The sequence below is a fragment of the Mytilus californianus genome, unplaced genomic scaffold (genome assembly GCF_021869535.1).
Source record: "Mytilus californianus isolate M0D057914Y unplaced genomic scaffold, xbMytCali1.0.p SCAF_13, whole genome shotgun sequence".
NCBI lineage: Eukaryota > Metazoa > Mollusca > Bivalvia > Mytilida > Mytilidae > Mytilus > Mytilus californianus.
Genome location: NW_026262615.1, coordinates 18610936 through 18638591, shown reverse-complemented (window position 1 = coordinate 18638591; position 27656 = coordinate 18610936). Strand labels below are relative to the sequence as shown.

General features: G+C 33.1%; 2 pseudogenes; both read right to left on the bottom strand.

Annotated features, from left to right (window-relative positions):
- LOC127723315 (glutathione peroxidase-like) overlaps nucleotides 1–16904 on the bottom strand; it is a 75292-nt pseudogene extending 58388 nt beyond the window's left edge.
- Nucleotides 16905–22191: 5287 nt separating this feature from the next.
- LOC127723313 (glutathione peroxidase-like) overlaps nucleotides 22192–27656 on the bottom strand; it is a 32035-nt pseudogene continuing 26570 nt past the window's right edge.

Here is a 27656-nt window from a genome sequence, read left to right as displayed (position 1 = left end):
GGTTTGCAAAGGATAATCATTTAAACTTATTATTTTCAAAGTGACAAATAACAGTGTAAAAACAGTTTTTTGTGTTAATAAAAAATCGTCTTGCTAAAGAAAAAATTTTAGTCGAAATTTGTAAATATTTTGCATCAGGCATTAATATTGAGTAAAAAAAGCCATCGCTCATTGATATAGAAGTGAAAAGGAGACTAACCGGAATTAAAATAATATACGATCTTCATAACGTTTAAAACATTTTTTTGTTAATGTAATCAAAATCATTCAATCAAACAGGATTAGCCGGTACCCTAGCAAATTGCAGCAAACCAGGAACCCATGGTAAAACAGCATCATTACCCATTCAGATCAATCAGACAAAGAACCTTTAAAAGTGTGTCAATTGCCTGACACATCCAATATATAAGGGGGGGGGAGTGGAACTTCATGTTTTGATTTTGATCAATTGAACCTTTACCAATTGTTATAATTGCGTCTGGGCTGATAAACTATTGTCTAGTTCTACATAGTCAATAAGGGCAAAAATCATCAGAAGTCTGTTCTCTCGAGTAATATTGACCTTGGATATCCACTTTAATCACAGATATTTCATAAAGCAACAAATTAAACAACTGTTACATATTGAATAAATCGTAAATAATTAGACCAAAAAATAACCATTCTGCATTAGTTATAACTACTAACAGCCTCATTTTCTGACTTTTTGTCAGATGAATCTTGTTTATTTTTTTTGAATGTTGGTATTCTATGGCCGGAAGTATCATGTTGTAAACTGGCAGTTGTAAAATAACTCCAATATTTTATATTTTACCAAAAAGTACCTACAAACCATTTATTGCCGAAATCAGTATATCTTTCAAGTTAAACAGGAAGTAAAAAAAATCAAACCGAAAGTGGCTTTTCTTTTGCCTTATTTATATTGGGAATCAGGGTAAGATAAAAAAATCTTTTGAGCCCTTCATTAACTTGTTTAATAGTTTTATTTTTCTTTTCATCAATCATCAATCTCTTCAATTGTTCCCCTTACAATTGTCTCTTATTTTTACATGGTTTTCTTTCGTACAATGGTTACTCAGTGCGACATACTTTCTTGACTTTCAATTGTACAATTGAAAAGAGTTTTAATGTCCCACCCATGATAGTGGAGGGTCTGTGCGTTCGTCCGTCCCGGATCAGGTTAAAGTTTTTTTTATCAAGGTAGTCTTTGATGGAGTAGAATTCCGATCAACTTGAAGCTTAATACAAAATTCACTCAAAATGAAATATGTATATCAAAATGTACTACTTTCTCTGACTGTTTATGACGTCTTTACACTAAATCCATTGGTTGTTGGATGTGGAATGATTGATAATTTAGTATTAGATGCACGTTTTTTTTTAATATTTAGTTATTGGCTTTGAACTAGATGTCAGTAACTGCGAGTATTCTCAGATCTGTACTAATAGTCTTTTTATTGTTGGGATGTATATATAAGTGCTGAGCCACTTTCACTCTGTTTTTGTTAGAAGTATTTCTATTTGTATACATCTGATCAGTTCAGCCTTTTTCGACTAATTTTTTTAGTTCGTTCCTTTGTTGTGCTGTTACACCACTGTCCCGGGTTAGAGGGAGGGTTGGGATCCCGCTAACATGTTTAACTCCGCCACATTATTTATGTATGTGCCTGTCCCAAGTCAGGAGCCTGTAATTCAGTGGTTGTTGTTTGTTGCTGTGTTACATATTTGTTTTCGTTCATTTATTTGTGCCTTAATAAGACCGTTAGTTTTTTCGTTTAAATTGTTTTACATTTGTCATTCTAGGGTCTTTTAAAGCTGATTATGCGGTATGGGCTTTGCTCATTGTTGGAGGCCGTTCGGTGACCTATAGTTGTTAATTTCTGTGTCATTTGGTCTTTCGTGAAGAGTTGTCTCATTGGCAATTACACCACATCTTCTTTTTTATACTTGAAGGTTATGGTTATATGCAAGACATTTTTACCACAGGATATTTCCTATCAGTAACATCAGACATACACGGTTAAAATTAAAGTACGTTCCTAATGATTAATACAAGGTAAAACAGTTATTTTGAGCTATACCATATGAATATGAGTTTTCTGCAACGTGTATGCATACAATATGACATATTCAAAAGGTCCACATCAAAAGTAACTATCAACTACTGGATCACTGTAAACTTTAAATGTACTCTATATGTTTTTTTCTTATAAAAAATAACACTTTTTTTGGCACAGATACATAATTAGGTTACCTCAAGCTCTGATCAGCTAACATAAGTACAGGCTTTAAACAAACTTATAATTAAAGGTTATCTTAATAGTATTGTAATAAGATCTTTGAATAAGGTTTTTCATTGGCACTAACATCGACTTTGTCATCAACAAATTAAAACGTACCTGTATCTTTGCATTGCACATGGTCATGTTTATCTCTGACTGTTTATGACGTCTTTACACTAAATCCATTGGTTGTTGGATGTGTGAGGATTGATAATTTAGTTTTAGATGCATGATTTTTTTATTAGTTGTTTTTGGCTTTGAACTAGCTGTCAGTAACTGCGAGTACTCTCAGATCGGTATTAATAGTCTTTTTGTTGTTTGGATGTATAAGTGCTGAGCCACTCTGTTTTTGTTAGATGTATTTCTATCCATCTGATGAGTTAAGCCTTTTTCAACTGATTTTTATAGTTCGTTCCTATATGTTGTACTGTTACACCACTGTCCAAGGTTAGGGGGAGGGTTGCGATCCCGCTACCTGGTTTAACCCCGCCACATTATTTATATATGTGCCTGTCCCAAGTCAGGAGCCTGTAATTCAGTGGTTGTCGTTTGTTGCTGTGTTACATATTTGTTTTACGTTCATTTATTTGTACATTAATTTGGCCGTTAGTTTTCTCGTTTGAATTGTTTTACATTTGTTATTTCGGGGCCTTTTATAGCTGACTATGCGGTATAGTTGTTAATTTCTGTGTCATTTAATTTGGTCTCTTGTTTAGAGTTGTCTCATTGGCAATTACATCAAATCTTCTTTTTTATAAATACGTATTTTTCATTTCAAATGATTTTGGATTGTATAAGTTTTCATCTACGTTCCATTCCTACTTAGTGAATGATCATTTAAACATAGCTTGTTATATTGACACTCAGACCACATACTTTATTGTTACTTATAACATCTATGTTATAAAGGCATCTTCGTTTAATGTGTCATGGATCTAACTTATTTGTTTAGTGTAAGCATGAATGTTTTTGTTTTTGTGCAGATTTGGCGAATAAAGCCATTATCAATTATTTTTTTCTAGTGTTTTTTATGTCGTAATGTTACGCTACAGTGTCAGGTTAGGATGGAGGTCGATGCCTGTTAGAACGTTTATACCCGCTGCATTTTATTTGAGCCTGTCCTAAGTCAGGGAGGAGCCTGTTGTTCAGTTGTTGTCGTCTGTTGGTGTAGTTTATATGTGTTTTCGTTTCTCGTTTTGCATATAAATAAGACCGTTGGTTTTCCCGGTTTGCGTTGTTTTACACTGGTCTATTTTGGCCCTCTTCTTCTTCTATCGTTAATCAGCAAAGGCAAAATACCATCACGCTGATGCTGTGTCATCAAGTGCATGCAGGTGCTGTACAAAATGTGATTAACAAAAAAAATCTATATACACCCTGGATGTAACTCTATATGTTGCCGTTCGCTGTAAGACATGCCTCCGTATTGACGTCCCAAAGTTTTCCTGTATATGTTAAATTTATCTACATTGTGACATGGATGGAGAGTTTCCCATTGGCGTTCATAACACATCTTCTAGTTTATTTTAGTTACCTCTGGTCATCTAACAGAAATAATGACAGAGGTTACCTCTGGTCGTCTTAAAGAGGAAATGATACTGGTTACCTTTGATCACCTTACAGATAAAATGAAATTGGTTACCTCTGGTAATCTTTTAGGGGAATTGACCCTGGTTACCTCTGGTCACCTAACATAGATATTGATTACCTCTGGTCACTTTACATAGATATTTATATTGGTTACCTCTGGTCACCTTACACTGACATTAGTTACCTCTGGTCACCTTACACTGACATTAGTTACCTCTGGTCACCTAATATATATATTGACATTGGTCACCTCTGTTGGGTAACTTTTGTTTCAGATAATAATACTTTTTTTTCTGAATTTAGCTAAGTCTTGCCACATGGAAATTTCACACGCGAATTTATTGCATATTAGAAAAAGAAACCTTCATGGGCTGGGTGTCATGGTTAATTTTTTTTACTTTACACGCATGATTATTCAGGGTGTCTCATGTTTAAAGAAGCACCATACATATTTAGCAATTGTGGACAGAGACCAGCGTGGATAGACCACAATCGTGTCTTGATCTGGGTCACTGCATGTAAAACAATTTTTAAACAAATTATGATTAAACTCTTCCAAAGAGGCCAAAACTTTTGAAAAACAATTTTCCTTGAAAGTACAATGTGGTTATAAATTTCAAACTATCGGGGGGAAAGGGGGGAAAAGGGGGGCTCGGTGGCCGTTACTACTGTGATCACTCGCGAATCCCGCTCGTGCCGATCCACTCGACTCCAATCTTAATTGACTAGGATTATCAAGTTTCTATCGAAAGTCGGTGGTTTTCTCCGGGCACTCCGGTTTCCTCCACCAATAAAACCTGACCGCCACGAAAAAGTCTATAAGTGGTGCTTAAAAGAGGCGTTAAAACACCAAAAAATTAAATCAAACTATCGGGCACAGAAAGTGGCAGCACATATGAACTAAAATTTTCTTAGACATTACAACTCGAAATTATCAAGCTCAAGACCAAAAATAAAACCGGCCCTTTCATAGAAGTCAATAAAATCTTCCCCTTGTACACACAAACAAATCCTTGTACAGACTGAGGTTAAATATCAAACTATCAAAAAAAAAACTCTCTACGCCATTGAGCTTAGATTTGTTAATATTTATGTAGGTCACAACGAGGCAAACGTTTTTATTTCTTTTTATCCTTAGATTTGTGTTTAGGTCGAAAAGTCGGTATGATTTGAAATGTTTTAAACTATATCTTTAAAGAATTGGTCCTAATCTAAATGATGCATGGAACTATAAACGCGTTCTTGTATATATATATATATATATATATAAAAGGTTTGCATGCAATAAGTGTGAAGAATTTTCTCCCTATCGGCGCTAGAATTTACTTAGGGTGTGCTTAGCAGACAAAGAAGGACACTAAATTGGGGGTTGGACGGACTGACGGACAACAGAGTTTCTAAGCACTCGAACACTTCTTGAATGATTTTGTTAATGAGAGGCTTTATATACAGGTATATCTCATTTTAATAAATTTCATTTAACAAGTGTATTAAAGAACGGTACATAATCAAAGCATTTTGTATTGTGGTAAATTCTGGGAATTCAATTCTGTTAGTGTCGGTTGCCAGTTCAACCAAATTAAGAAACTCTTCAGAACACCCTTTCATCGGCACTGTTTCCGTATACACCTCTTAAATCCTATCTATGCTTATGTTGCTACACGGTAAGGGGTAAGAATAATCAATTGCATCATACAACAATGGTTGATGGAACAAAACATCTGGAATTCCAGTAACTCCCTCTTGGTTTCTTTGCGAACGGATTCTATGAGAATTCCAGTATTCTGTAAACATATTCAACCGAGTTTGGATAATATCTAAAAAACAAAATCTAATACATTCAAGATGAATAGGAATTGCAGTGTTTAACAACCCATCGTCTATGAGATCATGGAAGAAATTTCTCCAAAATTGGGTAAAATACGTTTTCAAAAAACTCCAAAGCATTTCTATCCGTTGGTTGGCGGTTGATCGTCCAACAGAAAAACTATTACTCCCAGACATATGATCTCCATGCGAAGAACGAAGAGCCATATGAATGTCTCGAATAACAACATTTTCGGTTCCGGCATCACATCGAACTACCCGCGGCACTCCTTTCAATTCTTTGATGTAGTCGATATAAAAGCGAGCTACAACACGCGGGTTTTCGTTGGAAGGCATCGCTTTGAGCCAAAGTATCTTTCTTGAAAATCCATCAACAGCACCATGAATGCTTATCCCAAAAGGTTTTAATTTATCGTACCCGTCAATATGAGTTGTGAAGCTCGGACCTTTACTACAATATCTCCTCCTCCTCAATCGATGGGATGAACGCAATGACACGCCTTCAGGGTCCAACACCCCTAGCATAAGTCTCACTGCTTTTTGTGTAACCCGAATACCACACTGCACGTTCAAAAGTTTCCACAATGACCTATACCCTAGATTGGAATATCCTTCTCTCAGCAAATGTTTCATCTGCCGATAAATGTCCATTCCGCTATTTGACGCACGATTCCTCTTTAAGCCTAATTTCTTTGTTGTTCTGTAAAATGTTCTTCTACTGATAACAATGCCATGCAAGAAGGTAAGAAATCCTAAAATTTCGTGAGCAGTATACATTTTTTTAAAGTAATACTCAATGATTTCTTCGACGGTTGCGTGTTGAGGTACACCAGGAAATACAGCTACCTAAAAGTATAAAAAAAACATTGAAGCTTTACAATGCTTTCAATTACAGTCCGATTGTATATCTATTTCCATTTGCTTGTTGAAATTTTCTTTTTACTTCCTTTATTGTTTTGCTATACATGTTTTGTTTATTTTGTGCTGCTTTTACTATCAATGAGTCTCCTGTGGTCACATGATCGGACTAATAAAAAACGCAAGGTTAATTTATTTTTTTCAAATTAAAAGGTAGTTTCGTATATTAGTAAAACGTAAATAATTATCAAATTGGAGTTATTCCCAAATTCACTAGACATAAAGCAAGTCCAGTAAAAAAAATGTTGTTCCAGTTAAGTTGTAGCCAGTAGAATTTAAATAATTTTGTGCAAATCATATGTGTAAATTTCCTGTATAACTGAACCAAAAGTCATGGTGATATCTGAAATCCTGGGAACCACTGAATTGATAAAGGTGCCTGAACAGGCTTTTTTTTTTGGTTTGTTTTTTTTTTTACTCAAGACGCGCGTTTCGTCTTTACAAGGTTCATCAATGACGCTAGCGCTGGAATCAAAAAAGCTGTGAGGCCAAATAAAGTACAAAGTTTAAGAGCATTGAAAAGTTCCGAAAAGTTTGGCCAAATACGGCTTAGGAAAATCTGTGTTTGGAGGTATACATTTCTTAGTATTTCAAATAGTTCAAAAGTTGTTAACACAGGAAATCTATATAAATACAAAAATAACATAGTTAAAAACTAGTCAAACAGCACGAAATATTGCTTTCAATAGTATGAAGTAATGCCCCAGTATCTCATTTAAACATACAGCCCCAATTTCGTGAAAATTAAGGTTGGGCATAATAAGGACATCGCAAGACAGAACATATCCTCGCCATGTTTTTATATTAAAGAAATATTTTATATCCAACTGTGACCTTGAACTTTCAATTTTAACCTTGAAAATCAAATGGCAGCTAGATCTAGATGTTTCAAAGGACTATAAAAATTAACTCTAATAAAAGTCTGGTAAGTATCCCTCAAAGCGATGTTGTCACTAAAGTGTTCACAAGATATTTGAGCCCACAATAGTTATTTCAATGTAATCTTGACCATTGACCTTAATAATCAATAATCAATAGTTGATAAAGTGTAGGGTAACAACAAGTTTCTTGATCTTGATGCAGACTAACTACGTACTAAAATTTGGTTAAAACCCGTTAAACCATGCTGACTCAGAAGTGTTCACAAGAATAATACTAACAGATGGTAGCGTTGCAATTTCACATATATATAGCAACTTCGGAAACGAGGCCATGCTAAACAATACACCTTTTCGCTAATATGTCCGCCATTTCTGGACACCACACAGGTTCCCCACAAAAGTTTGACGTCACAAGTGATTGTAGTTTGACGTCAATAGTTCCAGTGACGCAAATTCTGTGGTCAAGTGTCGCAGATTCTCAAATAGCGAAAAGGTCTATTTATAGAAATACGATGATTCAAATTTGAAGTTTGAAGATAGAGCCATTTGATGGTCACTCAATTAGTTTTCAATGTACAATAAAATATATTAAATTCATTGGTAGATTATGGGTCACTCAAGGTGTTAACCCCCCTTCTTTTTTTTGAAAATGTTGAATAGAGAAAATACGCGCTGAAGCTCGCTCAAAGGGTCGTTCTCTTAACAAAGCAAGGCCCATATTCATTAAGGAACTGACACTGATCATATTGTCATACATATAAACTAACTTAAGAGAGGGTAATCTTTTGTTCAACATCTGGAGCGAAGATGTTATTTTCCCTATCAATACCGATGTCTTAAAAAGTTCTCATTTGAATGAATTCAATCTAAAAGTTCTTATAGCATTTATTGAACATTCCAAGCATACTATAAGCATTATTAATTTTAGATAAGAACAGAAATATTTTATACGCACCTCCGCCATTGCTTCTCCAGTTTGATAATGAAAAGGGCGCCAAACATTGCATTGAGGCGAGTTACGGAACTTGTGTTAGTGTTTTTGGCTAAACAAACTCGAGTTCTACAACTCGTAATCGGGTTATAAAAACACACAAACTGGCAAAGAAAAACTCGCATAACGCGATCGAAATGAGTAACACGAGTTTGATATCGCACGAAGTTAAAAAAACAAACTCGTAACGTGTAATATATAACTTGTAATACTGCGTTTTAAGACACTAACGTGCGATTTTATAAGTCGGGTTGTTGAGAAGTAAGTCAGCAACTCGTTATATTTAACTCGTGAAACGGAGAAAATAACTCACAAAGACACGGCACATATACGCTTCCGTATGGCCCTTATCGGCTTCCGTAGTTTTATGTCAAATTTCAAAAAAGATCATTTTGAAAGTAGGAAAGTGTCTCAAAAATAAAAGCTACTGAAAAACCTTATCAAAAAAAAAAAGGCAGGTGAAATGATATTCAGATAGCTCGAGATTCTATACAAGTCATATGACAAAGCTAAGTATAAGGGTGAAGTCCATGCATGTAGCTATATCTATATTGGATAATTCTCAGAAATAAATATTATTTTACAAGATTAACCAAACTTTTGTTGTAACAGTTGTTCATTTTGAAAGATATGAATTGTATTTGCTGTTTTGCTGTGGTGTGAGATATACGCCAATAAGACAGAAGCCAAACGACCAAACATCTAAATGTCAACATAGTTACGGCTTAACCAAAAGCGAAGTGTCTATATGCAATATACACCTTAGTTTTCTATGTTGTGTTTTGTGTACTGTTGTTTGTCTTTTCGTCGTTTTTCGTCGTTTTGTCATGGCATTGTCAGTTAGTTTTTGATTTATGAGTTTGAATATCCATTTGATATCTTTCGCCTCTCTTTTTTATCGCTCTTTGTCTGCCATTACTGGACATATAAGACGTTCCAGTAAAATTTGACGTCACACCACTATGGAAAAGTGATTAATTGTTGTATGATATCAATAGTTCTTTTCTTTTCAAGTCTTGCGAATTCTCGGGTTGAGTGTCTATGAGTGCACGATCTGAATCTTCTAGCGGCTAGACAAGACTTAGTTGTGAATGAAACAGACTAATTCAACTGTACGTTCTGTAAAACAACATTTAGTTGCAATGTCCGTGCTGGTCGTGGATCCAATGTTATTTACGTCAAACTGTATAAAAAAACTAATGATAACTTAGTATTGAACAACTGCGTAATATCACATTGTTTTCCATTAATGTGACGACTATTTTATTATGAGGGAAGGGGAAGACCATTTTTTGGCAAAAAATATTCTGGCCAAGAATATTTGAAAAAACCCATTCTGAAGGACTAAAAAGAAAATATAACTAGCATGACAAGTACTAATTAATTAACATCAAATTTAAAATAAATATACTGACCCGACCAAATCTATCAGAATCCCACATTAGAATCGGATGGTCGCTCCCTAACTGGATTTTAAACTTAAATTCATAGTTTGTTTAAATTTCAGTAGCGTTGTACTGGTAATTTTGTTAAAGGGGCACTAGCTGTCAAATTCATGTTCACCGATTTGACTCAATTTCTCATATTTGATTTATAACAATGTAAAACATTTATCCAAACTATTAAAAGTCTAAAATAAACAGTTAACAGGACATGGGCATGATAACACGAAGCTTCGTTTCGTGTGTATTTTAGTCTAGACGCCATCTAATTAACTATCGAGTTGACCTCCAAAGTCATCCGATGACCATATAAGCGATGTAAACATAAATAAAGATATAAATAGATTAAGCGAACTCGTGCTCTTGGACTTTTCTAGGTCTGTTTAATTTCATATTATAGATTAAAAATATATATTTATCATCGTTTTCACCTGTATAAGAATGATTTTTTGTGGATCGGATCAGCCAATCAAATGATTTACCTTTGTTTCACTTTCAATGTTGACATTCTTTTCCTTTAAATAACTTTACACATACAATTCACGTGTTATCCATCTCTAGCTAAGGGGTTAAATTGAAGTTCACATGAATACGGATTCAATGAGGTCGAATTATTCACTTGCAAGTGAATAATTCATCATCAATGTTTCCTAGCTTATTTTGACTAAATTGAACCATACTGGCGGCTAAAAGCGAATAATTATTTCACTATTTCACTTTCATTAATGATTGAACAAAAAAAATCATATATTAGATTTTTTATATATCTCGTAGCTAGTGCCCCTTTAACAGTATTTCTCTATGGTTAACATGGCTAAGCAACACGTACATATAATTATCAAAGTTGCTGTTTTGTAATCTGAGGAACAATTGGGTGGTTGCTAGTACCAATGTGAATGTATTTCAAGGAAAAAACACCTAGTTATACAAAAGTTTTAAGTTTGTCCGCCCGGCTTTGAAAAAATACCAAGTTTTTTTCTGGTTATTTGTTCCGTGTATGAAAAAGGAACCGGTGAAAAAGGAACACAGGAAACATTTGACGTTATAAATGACTAAAAGTGATTTTGTTTTGCTAACCAAAGCGAAAATTGAGGCCAGTCGTACGTAGTAAAATCTACAAAACTCGAAATTGGTGTAAACATATACCACGGTTATACTAAACTTTACATTTAAGCGCCATCTCCACCATAAAAAAAATTTAAAAAAATATAAAGGTAAAATTACAGCCAATTTTAGATAAAAATAAAGTCCTGAAATTCCTAATTCTCGGTAGCACATTCCCCTTTTAACATCAAATCCTGAATCCGCGCCAGCAGTTTAGCGAGTGTTTTCCTTAAAGGCTGTTAGGGGACGACCATTTGATATTCTGGGGGGGGCCAGGAGGATTTTGAAAATAAATAACTCAGCCTTGATAATCACAAAAATAAATGGTTTGTTCTGTGGTAGTTTGAAAATAAATAACCTGACTTGCAATGTATTAAAAATAAATAACTCGGCAGGTCTATTTGAGAGCATGAGATTGCACCAGATTCTTCATAAAATTCAACTTTTTTTTCAAAAAAAATCGGGAATCACTTCCCAAATCTTTGAATAATAAAAGTATAAATATTATTTAAAATTCTTGAAATGTCTGAAAAATGGGTTTCATTTAACTTGAGGTATATTGTCTCAGGAACACTTAACTCACTTTTATTACATATGGCAGTAACTACATTCAGGCAAATGCCTCATGTAGGAAATTTCAAAACCAAAAGCTTGTCTTCATATCAAATTGTTTTCACGGCAAGTGTCTTGCAAGAAGCAAGTTCTGTTCTCCCTCAGACGTAGCTCCTGTTTTTACGGGATCAATGTTTCTTATTTATTTGTCTTTTGTTCATTGATTGCCCTTCTGTATTCTGTTAGTGTTGCATTCCTTTTGTAATTTAGTAATTTTGTTATTAACTTGATCAAGAGTTTAAAAAAAAACAGCAGCCACAAACTTAACTATGTGAATTAAATTTTTGCTTTATCTTTGTCTTTTGATGTTGTTCCTTAAAACTTAAGTCTTACACTGAATCTATACATGTTGCTTTGAGACCAAAATATTGTCAAAAAATGATTAAAACAGAACTTTCATTTTCAGATTAAGAAAGGGTATGGGAAACACATTTTGCATCATTAGTTCTATAGCAACTTGGGGCCTTCAGCGGCTCCAAAACCCTTCAAATTTTTTTTAGCCTCGCTCCGCTCGGCATAAATGATTTGCAATACTTTTAAAAGACACTAATTACAGCCAAACTTTAATATCTTGTATGTATGCAATACATGTATATGCAGTTGGGAATTCAAAAGATTCATTTCTACAGATGATGATGATTAATTCTGATTAAATGGTACATAATGATTGGACTATTCATGTATTATTTAAAATAAAAAATGAATTTAAAAATTGTATGTTTTCAAATATTATAAATATAGTTGTGAAAATAAATAATCAGTCCCTTGCTTTAATGAAAATGAAAAATCTTGCTTCAACAGTGCAGAAAATAGATAATCTGTCCTCTTAGTTTACAAAAATAAATAACCGATCAAAAACAAATCCTCCTGGCCCCCCCAGAATATCAAATGGTCGTCCCCTTATATGTATAGATTGTTTGATAGCTAGGGGATGAATGGCCACTTACATAGTTCGACAATACGTGAAAGTTTGTTTATATAACTCATTACTGATAATTGACACATGTACATGGATCAGCTGTATGAGATGAAAGAAAATGCAATACACATTGGCAGTCTTTCAATGTTTTATCCTAATTATCAAGATCGCGATTAGTTATATAAAATTATCGTTTATCTTTCAAATAACTCACTGAAATATCAGATTCTAAAAACTATAAACAATCGTAAGCATTTTTTCTCTGCACTTATATGAAGGTATGGATGGGGGTCCTTCATTTCTGTATTCTTTAATTTTGTTGGCCATTTTTCTCTATTCATTTTCATTTTTGCCCATTATTCTCTATTCTGTAAACACACATCCACACCCTCTAATCTTATATCGGTGGAATTTTGTTAGTCAAAAAATGATAAAACATGGATTTTTTTTTTAAACATAAACGAAATCTGAAGCAAAAGCTAGGGTTAATGACCTGTTACGTAAAACATAAGATGCTTGAGGGTCTGGTGGGGTTTTAAGAATAGAGTATAATGGATTAAATGTGCAGAATAAAGGGCAAACAATATAAAGAATAGAGAAAAATAGACCCAAAAATTAAGGAAGAGAGAATAATGGGTTGTTGAAATAAAAGAATAGAGAATAAGGATAAACAAATAAATAATAGAGAAACATTGGTATAAAAAATTAAAGAATAAAGAAATAAAGGACTCCCCACGCAGACCCTCATATTCCATATACATAGACTTGTCCGTATACTAGGACAGTCGTTTATAAAATGCAATTGCAGTCGCAATTTATTTCCTGCATGATATGATGGTCTGGATGGGATTTATAGAATAGAGAATAATAACCAAAAAGAGCAAACAAAAAATAAAGAATAGAGAAATATAGGCTAAAAAATAAAGAAAAGAGAAAAATGGGTGCCAATATATAAAGACTAGAGAATAATGGGCAAAATAAGTAAAGAATAGAGAAATGGGGGAATTCCTTTCCAAACCCTTATACGTATTCATGTCCGTATAAACTAGACCAGTCGTACATAAAATGAAAGTGCGATAAATGTTTCATTCATGATATGCTTCCCTCTTCTAAAGATAAAAAAAAACAATTAACGAAAATTGGTAAATTTTTTAAAATTATTTATGCTGATATGGCCGGGTAAAATGGCGTTCCGGCTAAATGGAAATCAAGAAGGAATATTTCGCTCCTTAAACTTTTATTTTAGCAGTCCGGCAAGACCGAACAACAAACTCCAAACCAAATGTAATGTAACATAAAAACAATAACAATATATATAAGCACAAGCAATTAAAGGATTAAGAAGATTAACATATGCCAAATAGAAATAACAATAGATTAGAAGAGTAATTAATGTCCGACACGTATAAGTAAATTATTGTCTAAACTGTTACAGAGAATAAATAATTAAATGAATAGAGTAAATGAATTTAAGTCCTTTGTCCAAGATTATGACACATAATCCGTGTAAAACACTTATGCCTAAATTTACGACAAAGTTCAGAATAATAAAATAAATGCAAAACCTAAATATACATTAAAACAATTGAATAAATAAAATGTTGTTTAAAACTATTTTCACACTGCACAGTCCAAATTGTCCGGTCATATATTCCCGCGGCCCTTGAAGACACGACCCGGGTCTTACTGTTCATCTAAAATTGTTCCGAAAGTTTCTTCTGTGATTGTGGCGTCCTCTGTAACGATAATTTTGGTTTGGATGATTATCTTCTCTTGTATTATTTCGAAAATTGTCCAATTCGTCTTCTAGTTTAGTGATTCGATCCCGCATATGTTCTTTGTCGCGTTGTAATTGGTATTGCTGGTCGATTGCTTCACATCTTTGATCGTAAATCCGAAAATTAGCTTCTTCAAGATCAGTAATGCGTTCCCGTAATTTTTTCATATCTTTTTTATCAACTGCACCTTGTTTTTGAAGTTTTTCAAGATTGCTAACAACACTGGTATGCTTTTGATTTAACTCTTTAAACTTCTTCTCATAGTGAACACTTTTAATTTTGAATTTAACTCTCTCGGAATTCACTCGGTCGTGCCTGAGTCTAACGTTATCTATAAATTCCCTATTATAATCTAAGGTTGGAAAGAAGTCCATCAGTTCAATAGTATTGAGTTCCGCACAAGGAAAAATTGACATAGCTTTCTGTTCTTTAAATTTTCTCATTCTTTCTGCGTCACGACGTAACTTGGATTTCGATTTAACCTTAACAACTTTCACGTCCGGTTGTCTGTGAAAATTACACATTCTGGCGTAATGTCCAAAACTTCTGCACTTATAGCAAAATGACGTTTTTGCTATACATTGTCTGAAATGAAATAGATTGTTCACAGTCTTTCCACAAAACTTACATAGGTAGTTGTCCATATGTTGAAAATTTCTTGTCTGAAAGGTAGTTCCATGATCAGACATCTGGTATATCCAGTCTCGGCCAAAATTTCTGGTTCTCCGCGTATCCATTTTTCTGTTTGCTGGGGGGTCAGCTTCACAGGTAGAGTAAGGTATCCGAAAGATGTGTTGCCCAGAGGTTCTTGCACCAGATATAGCCGGGTAAAATGGCGTTCCGGCTAAATGGAAATCAAGAAGGAATATTTCGCTCCTTAAACTTTTATTTTAGCAGTCCGGCAAGACCGAACAACAAACTCCAAACCAAATGTAATGTAACATAAAAACAATAACAATATATATAAGCACAAGCAATTAAAGGATTAAGAAGATTAACATATGCCAAATAGAAATAACAATAGATTAGAAGAGTAATTAATGTCCGACACGTATAAGTAAATTATTGTCTAAACTGTTACAGAGAATAAATAATTAAATGAATAGAGTAAATGAATTTAAGTCCTTTGTCCAAGATTATGACACATAATCCGTGTAAAACACTTATGCCTAAATTTACGACAAAGTTCAGAATAATAAAATAAATGCAAAACCTAAATATACATTAAAACAATTGAATAAATAAAATGTTGTTTAAAACTATTTTCACACTGCACAGTCCAAATTGTCCGGTCATACTTATCAGCATGATCAGTAAAACACTTTTTTAAATATAAATTTTGCAGGACAATTACACCTCAATGGTACGTTTTCAGTGAAAAGGACAACAAAGTAGGGTACAAAACAATTATTAGGAAACAGGAAGGTATATTATGTAAAATGCACCAAAAAAAACCACAAAAAAACAAATGATACAATAAATGCATTTTTCAAAGTTTCCAGCATAATTTAGAAAGTTACTTTACAAATGTTGACTTTTTCAAATAGTGTTCATTATGTTTTATTAAATCTTTATTCATCGTCAATATAGAAATATATTATACTTTTGTTTTTTTTCCTTTGTTGAGGCATATGATAGAAAGATTTCATATCGGATGTATATAATTGCATTTGGTGTCCGACGTCCGTAAACTTTTCACTTTTTGAACTTTTACTTGAAAACCACATAAAACGATCAATTATTCAACTGTTATTTTTCTCCATTGTTGAAGCATACGATAAAAAGATCATAACATGTCATTTTTCATATCAGATGTATTATCAGCCCAAGGTTCAATATCAGCCCAAGAGCCGAAAAATGCCATGTAATAATCTAATAATATCATGGCATAAAATCGCTCAAATTTTGTCAGCGGTTAATATTCAGTTTTCTGCAATGACGCTCCCCTTTCAAAAATCCTGGAGTCGGTTTCACAAAAAACTTACGACTAAGATTGATCGTAAGTCATCAACAATTCAGTATACTTACGATCAATATTAGTCGTAAGTTTTTTTGTGTGAAACCGACTCCTGGATCCGCCCCGGGGACTAGAATCTCAAACATGGGGTATACACAATAAAATATACAATATTTTAGAATATGGATCTAATTATTTTCTTAATATTATATTCTAAATTCGATGATCGAATCTACGCATTAAAAAAGTATTGATTAAGAAATTTCAGCAATTAACGTGTACTTCTATAGATTTTATTGAGGAATCATGCATAAACAAGTCACTTACCTTACCACGGAAATCGGAGAAATTTATGGTTTTCTCGTCATTAATGTCCGGCATAGAAAAATTATATACGGAATGGAGATTATCATCGTGGTGGTAACAGGCTACCTGCCTTGATGTTTTTTGTCCGGAGACTGACCACAGCGTGGCCAAAACAATGGTCACTATATCCGCAAAATTCACCATCCCGATTAAAGAAAATTGTTAGTTACATACTACATGTACTAACAGATGCAACAGGTGTGATATAACTGATATAACTGATGCGGTTTTGTTTTATTATGTAATGATGTCAAGGGCAGATAATCAATTTAAATGCACACTGTAGTATGCTGTTCTCTTGGTCATTCGTGTACCGAATACTTTGAGGGTGGGGTCCTTCATTTCTGTAACCTTTAATTTTTCTCTATTCTTTATACTTTTTGCCCATTATTCTCTATTCTTTATATTTTAGCATCTCATTATTCTCTATTGAAATTTCTTTATTTTTTGTTCCGTTTTTCTCTATTCTGATAACCCTCATCCACTAGCCTCTACTATGCTGTTCTGTTTCTAAAGTCAAAAGGACAAACATTAGTTAACCAGTTAGTACAAGGATTAAAAACACTTTTTTTAAATATTTAAAAAAGAAAACGTTTTATATTTTAATCAAATAAAAAAAATCAGTTAGAGGCTAAATTGTTTTTAGTTACAAAGCATTTATAAATACGTTACTGCCTGTAATGGTCATATCGATTATATGTAAGGATTTCAAGGGCAGATAATCTAATCAAATGCACATAGTTTCTTATACAATGCTTTCACAGAGAACCTAGACGATGCCAGTATAGATGAACTTTTGAATAGATAAGAGGATATTGATCCTCAAAATACTGATAATGTAACTGTCAATAATGTTGTAGATGATTGTATTAATATTATAAGGAAAGCGGCAGAACTAGCCAATATGTTTGTAAAAATAAATGATAAAAATGTTAAAAAAAAATGTAACTCTCAATTTGTACATCGTAAGAAGTATTTCAATAGTGAATGTTATGTAAAACGTAAAAATTATCGCAGGTCTAAGAAGTATTATAATAGAGTACTTTCAACAATTAATTATGATGATTTGGTATGTAAAAGTAGAAATGTCTCATTGATTTGTATTTATTTAGAAGGAAAAAATTGTATTGCGCCTTTGTTGATTTTCGTAAGGCTTTTGACTCTGTAAACAGAATATTATTATGGCAAAAATTGTTACGCAATGGTATAGATGGTAAATTACTGATTGTATTACAAAACTTGTATAAAATTGCAAAATCTTGTGTAAGAGATGGATCTAATTGTTCAGATTTTTTTGCATCTAATATTGGTGTGAGGCAGGGTGAAAACCTGTCGCCCCTATTATTTTCTATTTTTCTTAATGATTTGACTGAGTTTATTTCACATGCTTATAGTGGTTTGAATGATGTTTGTAATATGTCTCATTTACTGTTTGACAATAATGATATTGAAGTGTATTTCAAATTGTATCTGTTGTTATATGCGGACGACACAGTCATTTTTGCAGAATCTGCAGCTGAGTTACAATCAGCATTGAATGCAATGTATTTATACTGTGAAACATGGAATCTTAAAGTTAATACTGCAAAAACCAATGTTGTTATATTTTCTAAAAGTCGACAGGCTGAAAATGTTCATTCCATATATAATATTGACCGTTTATCTGTTATTGATGAATTCCAATATTTAGGTATTGTATTTTCTAGAAAAGGTACTTTTCATGTTAATAAATCTAGACTGGTTCAACAAGACAGAAAAGCAATGTTTTATGTATTACGTAAGGCAAGACAATTGTATTTACCTATAGATGTATTGTTAAAACTTTTTGATGCTATGGTTGGCCCTATATTGTTGTACGGTGCAGAAGTTTGGGGGTATGAGAAAAATGATGTTATTGAATCATTGCATTTAGAATTTTGTAAATATATAATGAAAGTTAAAAAATGTACACCTAATTGCATTGTATATGGTGAATTGGTAGAGTACCAATGTCTGTTAATATTAAGGCAAGAATGGTTGGTTTTTGGAAACGTATTGTTACAGGCAAAAAAGAGAAATTTCTCGTACATTGTATGAAATGCTATATAAACTTGATTCTGGTGATATATATCACTCTAAGTGGTTGAATTGTGTAAAAGATATATTATCTGAATGTGGTTTTATTAATGCCTTGAATAATCAATATATAGATACAAACTGTCAGTTGTCTAAAAATGTGAAACAGTATTACCACAATTTGTTTGTAAATGAATTGAAGGCTCAGATATTTAATACATCAAAATGTTTAAATTATAGAATGTACAAGTCTGAGTTTGGTTTTGAAGATTATTTAACTACATTGCCTTTTGATTTAAGAATTAATTTGTGTAAATATAGGTGCATTAGTCATAGGTTACCTATTGAATGTGGTAGATTTTATAGCATTGATAGATCAGAAAGAATATGTGATTTATGTAACAGAAATGTGCTAGGAGATGAATTTCATTACATATATGATTGTACTTTCTTTAATGCTGAAGGGCTGAAATTTTTACCAGCAGATATTTGTAAAGTGAAGAATACTATGAGTTTCTCTGATTTAATGAACAGCAAAGATAAATTTGTTCTTGTTGGCTTAGCTAAGTTCTGTAGAATTGTAATGTCAGTTTACAAATGATATGTACCTTCCCATTTATTCAAGCATTTGTGAATATGTATGTTCATGCATTATTTGTTATTTGTTATATTGTTGTACTATCATGCCTAATGTGAGGCCTTTAGTGAAATAAAATGTTTCAAATGTTTCAAATGCTGTACTTTTTTCAAGGTCTAATGGACACTTGAATACTGCGAGGTACTCTCTCCCAATTCAAATAGACAAACTCTGTTAAACTAGAAGTGAGGTTTGCGATGTAGATTAAAAAAAAATTATCAAAATAGATTGAAAAAATAAAACTTTTCAGATTTTAACAAAATATAACGAAAATTTAAATTAGTTAAAAGCTTAAAAGCTCTTAGAAACTACAATGTCTTCATTTACACCCCCTTCACTTGTCTGTGTGGTGGCCATATCGATTAGCACAGTGTTTACAAAGACTCAATTCCAGGCAAATACATTGGATAGCGAACGAACCATGTCTTTATCAACTGGTATAAGCATCAGTACAAAAATAATTTCGTAATATTCTGCATAAGTCCCTCGTGCAGCTCCAGAGGCATAGCTTTCCTTGAGGCAATGAGGCAACTGCCACACTAAAAATATTAGACCAAGAAAAAAATTAGAAAGATAAAATGTACAATTTGTATTTCGAAGCAATGCCGGATAGTTATAGAAATTTGAAATCTCTATTTTTCATTCTAAACGTAAGACATACTGAAAGATTTGGTTCAATTTTTTTAAGGCAAGAGTCAACATCGGTACAAATATCCTGTTAGCAAGGGACATTTTCATAATAAATACCACTAAAACAAGAACTTCTTTTAAACTAAGATGATAAAGTTGCCGCTATTCATTGAAACAAATTTGTTACATTTGTTTGACATGGTGTATAACACATACATGTACTTTATACAGAGGCTTCTAAACATGCGAATGAAAATTAGCTGCATTATCCTTTAACGTCGCTCACTGCATCTATCCCTTTGAACTTGTAATAAATGATATCAAATAAACAGTTAGGTCTGTTTCTTATCTTGACTTATAGAATTTGACTGGACGGTTTAGAACTAAAAAAAAGATTATTTCAATTTTCACATTGTAATCTTTTCATTTTTACATTGAAATATTCTTTAGTCACCTAAATATATCTGATTATGCGGTATGGGATTTGCTCATTGTTGAACGGTGACCTATAGCTGTTAACGTCTATGTCATTTGGTCTCTGATGGAGCGTTGTCTCATTGGAAATTATACCACATCTTCTTATTTTTATATCTCCCAGTTTATACATTGTATGATATTTCACACCTTGTTTCTCTCAATATATTTTGTGATATATAGAATTGCTGGGTTTCCAATCTAGCTGCTTAGACCAGGGGTCCTTAAATTATTGCAACTTTGTAGTGATCACTCTGTTTTCTACTGACGCCATCATGTTTGATAAACCGTTTTTGAGTATTCGTCTCAAGTTATGGCATTACCAAATGATTTGAGCAAAACATAAGTGGAGCAGAAACTGCCTTAAGTGCATTTGCGAGTTTAGTCCTATTTTTTGGTGTGGTTCATGTTGCCCAACCTATTTTTCCTTGTGCTGTTTGGTGGATAACTCTTTATCTGTCCCGCGTCGTTTTTCTCTTAGTATTGTTTTTTTTTTTATTCATGGTTTTGATTGCCATTTGGTATCGTCTCCTCTTTTTTATTTATATATACGACTCTTGATAAAATAACTATTTAACATGTCGTTACCCAGTATAAAACGTACGCCAAGGTGCAGATTATGGTAACAAAATATGGCAACCCGTCCGGTAGTTAACCCATGCCGAAATGTGGTGTCTGCTTCGAATCGCGGAATGTATAAGTCTTTTCATCTATAAATACTAAGAACTGTTTTTTGGGACGCTGGTTTTGCTCTTGAATCAACCTCTTCACAGCAGCATTACGGTACTAGTTCCGCATTGATGTCCTGTCCTTCTTTGCCTCACAAAAAATAAGAGTCAAGCTAGGCCTCTGTTAGTTGTGAGCTCGAACGCAGCACATAGAAGGTGCAATCAACTCCGATCATAATCAACTTGGATTGTCATTTGTCCTGTCGGAGGTTGGTGGTTACCACCGGGCACTCCAGCTTTCCTCCATCAAATAAAAATGGCCACCATGATACAGTTTAGAGTGATGAAAGTGGCGTTAAACACCAACAATCGATCAATCAATCAACTCTTCCTATGTCAAATAAATTAACCATCTAAACGGTATAGAAAGTGTTTGGTGATCACCCTGCCTGTTGAATTTGTTAGGTTATTTTACGAGAAAGAACTACTGACGGATGCTCCATAGTAAACTTGTTAGGTTATTTTACGAGAAAGAACTACTTATGGATGCTCCATAGTAAACTTGTTAGGTTATTTTACGAGAAAGAACTACTTATGGATGCTCCATAGTAAACTTGTTAGGTTATTTTACGAGAAAGAACTACTGACGGATGCTCCATAGTAAACCTGTTAGGTTATTTTACGAGAAAGAACTACTTATGGATGCTCCATAGTAAACTTGTTAGGTTATTTTACGAGAAAGAACTACCTATGGATGCTCCATAGTAAACTTGTTAGGTTATTTTACGAGAAAGAACTACTTATGGATGCTCCATGGTAAATTTGTAAGGTTATTTTACGAGAAAGAACTACTGACGGATGCTCCATAGTAAACTTGTTAGGTTATTTTACGAGAAAGAACTACTTATGGATGCTCCATAGTAAACTTGTTAGGTTATTTTACGAGAAAGAACTACTGACGGATGCTCCATAGTAAACTTGTTAGGTTATTTTACGAGAAAGAACTACTGATGGGTGTACATAGTAATCTCTTATTTAACAAAAAAAGAACAAAATAAAGTGGTGTTTCATTTATTTTATTCATTGCTTTTTACAAGAACCAATTACAAAAATGGTAGAATGCAAATACCATTTTATCATTGATTCATTCAAAATTCACCATAGAGTTTCATCTATTTCTGGCAAATTTTTCATAAACTGTAAAACTTACATCATAAAATAAATAAGACTTAAGATAAATTTATATTTATACAATATATGTCCATTATTTTAAACAATTATTGGTAATATTGCTATGCATTGAAAAAATGAAATGGAATAGTCATTAAAATGAATCATTAAAAAATCTTCAATGTTATTAGTATTTGCGAATGCTAGTTTGGGAACGAACCATTTTCTTACCAGGAAAGGATATGTCATGCGTTCAAACTACCACCCCCACTCCCCCCTTACCCCATTGCCCTTGATGCGTTAAGATTTTTTCATCCATTTTTAGCTAGCATATAAAAAAATAGAATTCAGAATTTACATTATAAAACAAATAAATGAATAATAAATAATTTTATTTTGCCTATCTTTTCACTAAATAAGAAAATGGTTGGAGCCTTAAAATATTTTGCAGACAAAAAGCCATAAAGCTGAAAATAAAGTCCTATTTACGAGTCACCGCCCCGATCCTCCTCCATATGAATTTTTTTGTGACCCTTCCTCTAACAAATCCTCTATATCTTTTTCTAAGGAGGATGGTACCATACGTGTTGGGTACCGCATTACAGCTTTCCCTTCTTTATTGATTAGAAATTTTTCAAAGTTCCATCTGACATCACTGTTATGGTAAGGCTTGTAATAAATTCCTGATGTTTCTGTATAAAATATGTCATCTACTGGTGGACAGAAAGCCTAAAATGTACAGACATGGGTTGTATGAAATTGAGTATAGAAAATAAAAGTCGACAAAAAAGCAGCGAAATATAAACATGTTTTTTTTTCGTCTCACATTTTGTAATGACGGATTTTTATAGCTTACTATACGGTATGGTCTTTGCTCTGTTATTGAAGGCCGTAAGGTGATAAATAGTTGCTTACATCCACGTCCGTTGGTCTCTGGTAGATAGTTGTCTCATTAGCAATCATACCAATTCTCTCAACAGGGAAATAACTCGTGCAGAGATTTGTAGGGCATTTTTGCGGGAAATTCACCTTACCTCGTACTGAACTATAATTTTAACCGCGAAAACTCAAATCATCAAACATAGTAGGTTAGTCTTAATCAAATACAAACGGTTCTGACTTTCTGTTTATTAAACGTTACCGACCGTAACAAAAAAATAAAATTTGAATGTATTGCAAAATGTAAATGGATACCATTAGCTTCATTCTGTCTCACAAAACTACTTTGTAGATGCCATGTTGAAAGGAATATTTCAGTACCAATTAAACATACCTTTTTCCGGTGACAGTCCTCTATCAATGTCTACAAACTTTGCATAACTTAAAGATTGAAATTCTTGTTAATTTATCATGAAAAGGCATGTAATATTTGCCACAAAACGTTTTAAGCAAACAAAATAAATCACAAGAATTACAAATTGCATAAGTACATTTTCAAAATACAAAATGAACGTAAAATTTAAAAAAAAATAATTCCACTTATTTTTTTCTGCATAAAGTTCACCTTTAGTTGCAAGTATTTGAAGTTGTGTTATTTATTATCTTTATTTTGCTATTTAAGTGCTGAAGTACTGAAAAAGCAAAATAAGTTCAACAGAAATGATCGGTATCTGACACCAACATCCGCCCATTCCACCCATTCCGAGCATTCGAGCATGCCGATGAGAGCGGACTTTTTGCAGAGAGAATCCTTCAACCTCATTGAAATTGTTTTGTCAGATTGGTTTCATTGATAAATTTTGTAATCCTTACATCGTTGTATTTATGTTTTGGATTCCTTTTTTTGTTTGTTAAGGAAAGGTCCTACAGATATTCTCAGGTTTATTTGAGACATGTGCTAAGCAGATGGGATCCATTAGTAGTTTCCATGAGGGAAACTTTCAGACCAATCTATTTGATGTCTGAGAAATTCAGCTGTTCTCCTAATGGATCGATAGTTTCATTCCAAGATCCTGTATCGTAGGAATTTCGGCTTTCCTCCACCAGAAATACAAATGGGCATCAAGTGATATCGGTTCGGAATCAAAGTATGTCCTTATCGGTTCTTTCCGTTAAATGCTATCCCTTATTTCGTACATACATGTAACTGTTTTTATAAATTGCACAGCTGGCCCCTTAACAATAATGTATACTAGTTCAGCGAAATGGACGCCACACTAAACTCCAAAACATACAAATGAACAAATTAGTCAATAATTTAAAAACAAATACAATTAGAAATTACCTTTAGGTAGGTGTATAATGCATGTTCCTTTTCTCCGTTGACGTCAGTCTTTTGTGTCAGTGGGAAGTTTGGTACGAACCCGGAACCTGGACGAACATGTTTCAGCATGTTTAAAATTTCCGTTCCATTTGCTCCTGGTTCTTGCTGAAATAGAAATTGTTAAACATTCAAACGAACCCTAACTTTCCTCCTTCGAGTTTTTCTGTATTTAGGCCAAACAAATATATGTGTGTGTCTGTTTCCCTTCTCCAAACAGAAATAAAATGCTTCGTCGAGCGCAGTCTGATACGACCGCAGAGGTTTAAAAATTAAAGACTTTAAATTAATCCCATTGAAATTGGTTAAAAGATTTGTATTTATTTTCAATTGAAGATTTCTTGCAATTGCGTAATAATGTGACATTGCGCAATACTGTGCTGTTGCACAATACTTGGTTAATCTGCCTCGCGCTTTAAATATTAAAATTTAACTGTCTCGAGTGGAGAAATATCGTAATGCACGAGTTATAGTGGTGGAATCTGTTTCTCTAATGATTTTATCCTTCCTTTTCAAAGATTTGCAGAAAGCTGTGTTCTTTATATGTGACGTCATCAGGCATGGTCGCCTTTTTTCATGACGTCACAATAGGGAAATTCAGACGAAACCAAGAAAATTTGACGTCATAATTAAATTTCGACCAATCATTTGCCGAGAACAGATATTTCACTAGTGAGGAGAAATATTTTTCTCACACCGATCAAGAAATGTGAAAATAGCACAAAAATTAGAGAAACAGATTAAACCACTATAACTCGTGTTTTACGATATTTCTCATCAGTTACATTTAAAGTTACTCGTAACACTGAGTCGTCGATCAACAGTTACATTAAAAGTTATTCGTAACATTAAGTCGTCATCAGTTACATTAAAGGGTACTCGAAACATTGAGTCGTCATCAGTTACATTTAAGGTTACTCGTGACATCGAGTCGTCATCAGTTACATTCTTTGTTTTGTGTTTATTCTTTTTTTTTTTTTAAATAATCCAATATTTACCAAGTAAAATTTGCTCGAGTCACTCTACAACAAAAACGTACCTTGCCAAACAGATTACATGGAATTCCAACGATGTGGAAATTTTTATAAGTATCTTGAAGTGCATTCATTCCATGGTACTGGGGAGTGGCGCCTCAAAAGCTAGCCACATTCACCAACAAGAGAACCTACAAGTAAAGTGTTTATAATATAGAAATATGATTGATTGGTTAGTGTTTCCCTCACCAGCATGATCAGAGCTTATATTTTCGCTGTTATTATGAACATATATGACGACTTTAGATAAAATGTTCTTACTTACTTCCATTGACACACATCTCATGCATATTCAAGACGAAAATCGATAGTACAATAAATTAATTGGTTGTGAATATTTTGCGATGAAGAGTCTTCGTCGGTAAGTATATATCAAAATAATACTATGACACAAAAGAATGGATTAATTGATTTGGTTTATTTTTCTCAAATATTACATGCATATTCAGGACGATAACACATTGGCGATAAATCCTATTGGTAAGTTCTGCAAAATCTGTCGACCGGGATGAAGGACGGGAAATTGAGAGTGTTACAGCAATTATTATTATAAGATCAATCCAGAGAGATTGATGAAGAAAAGTATAATTAACAACCAATAATTTACACTAGAAGAATAAATATTTCATTGCTGGAAAGATTGGTAAAATCAAGGAACAAGAGCACTGGATGAAAAAGGAACAAAATTAGACGAGAGTCTGGAAGAAGATACCTTTTTTCTTTTATTTTTTAGGCCTTTTTCCTCTTATCTTGCCAAATATTCTCTATTCTTCGTATTTTAGCATCCAATTGTTCTCTTTTCTTAATTATTTTTGTCTATTTTTGTCCTATTTTTGTCTATTATTGTCTATTTTTGTCTATTTTCGTCTATTTTTGTCTATTTTCGTCTATTATTTATATTTATCTGCCTTTATTCTGCACTTTTTGTCCATGATATTCTTTATTGTGTAAACCCCATTCAGCCCGTCGTGTATAGATGAAACAATTACAATGAAAATCAAAGACAATTTAACAAACAAAAGGAATTTTAAAAAATCAAAACAATGAGCAAAACTAAATACGTCAATAGATTTATTTGCTCTTATATTATTTATTTTTTTCTGATGAATCCGATAAAAAAATACTCCCCCAATTTGAAATAAAACCCCTCCTGCGAATAGAAAAAGGTTTTGTTATTACGTGAAATTCACAAATGCATTTCATTTGTATTATATTACATTTCTATATGAAACAAGTGTGTCTTACCAACTACGTAAAAACATGCGTAAATATTATGACCCGACAATTGTTCGTTCAAAGTTCACATTTAGGATTTTGTATATTTTTATAAATGTTAGCTTTTTATTATTATTCCGAGTCCTCATTGCGTTTTAATAATTTATAAGTTTATTGTATTTTACGCTATTCAAAAGTTACTTGTATTTTACACTTAACTATAATCCTTTCATTCAGATTAATTATCAAAGATTTATATCCGTCTTTAAGATAAAAGGTTCTGTAACAAAGAACATAGATAATTTGACACTAAGTGATAACTGCCGAAAGCCATTCTTGACAAACTTATACGAAGCATGTTTTTAATCCGTAATCCTCGCTTTCGGCAAAACGCGAATTAATATTATTTAATGAAAAGATATTTTGATTGGTTCATTTTACGCATGTCAATCAGTCTTTTGAAATTGTATTTTATATATGTTTTTATGTTGTTATTCAGTTATGTTTTAATGATTGAAATATATGGATGCGAAATAAATATGTAAACTTTCCAGCGACTTGGACTTTATTTAAGATACCGCTAGTTTCCCCCGAAACTAATAAATATGACAGAGGTGACCAACAACCTGGTCATATGTGGTGGATTAAGTCCCGTGATCTCAGAAGTGTACCTCAAAAGCCAAGCGAGTGACAAAATGTACTTTTAATATTAACAATATTTCGTTATAAGTGCTATTGACAAAATTTTAGCGAGGAAATGAAACGACGAAAGAAGTGAAAAATGTGTTTTCCGTTTCCATTGGACATATTCCTATCACAACTATGATGAACTTTTAATATAAATAT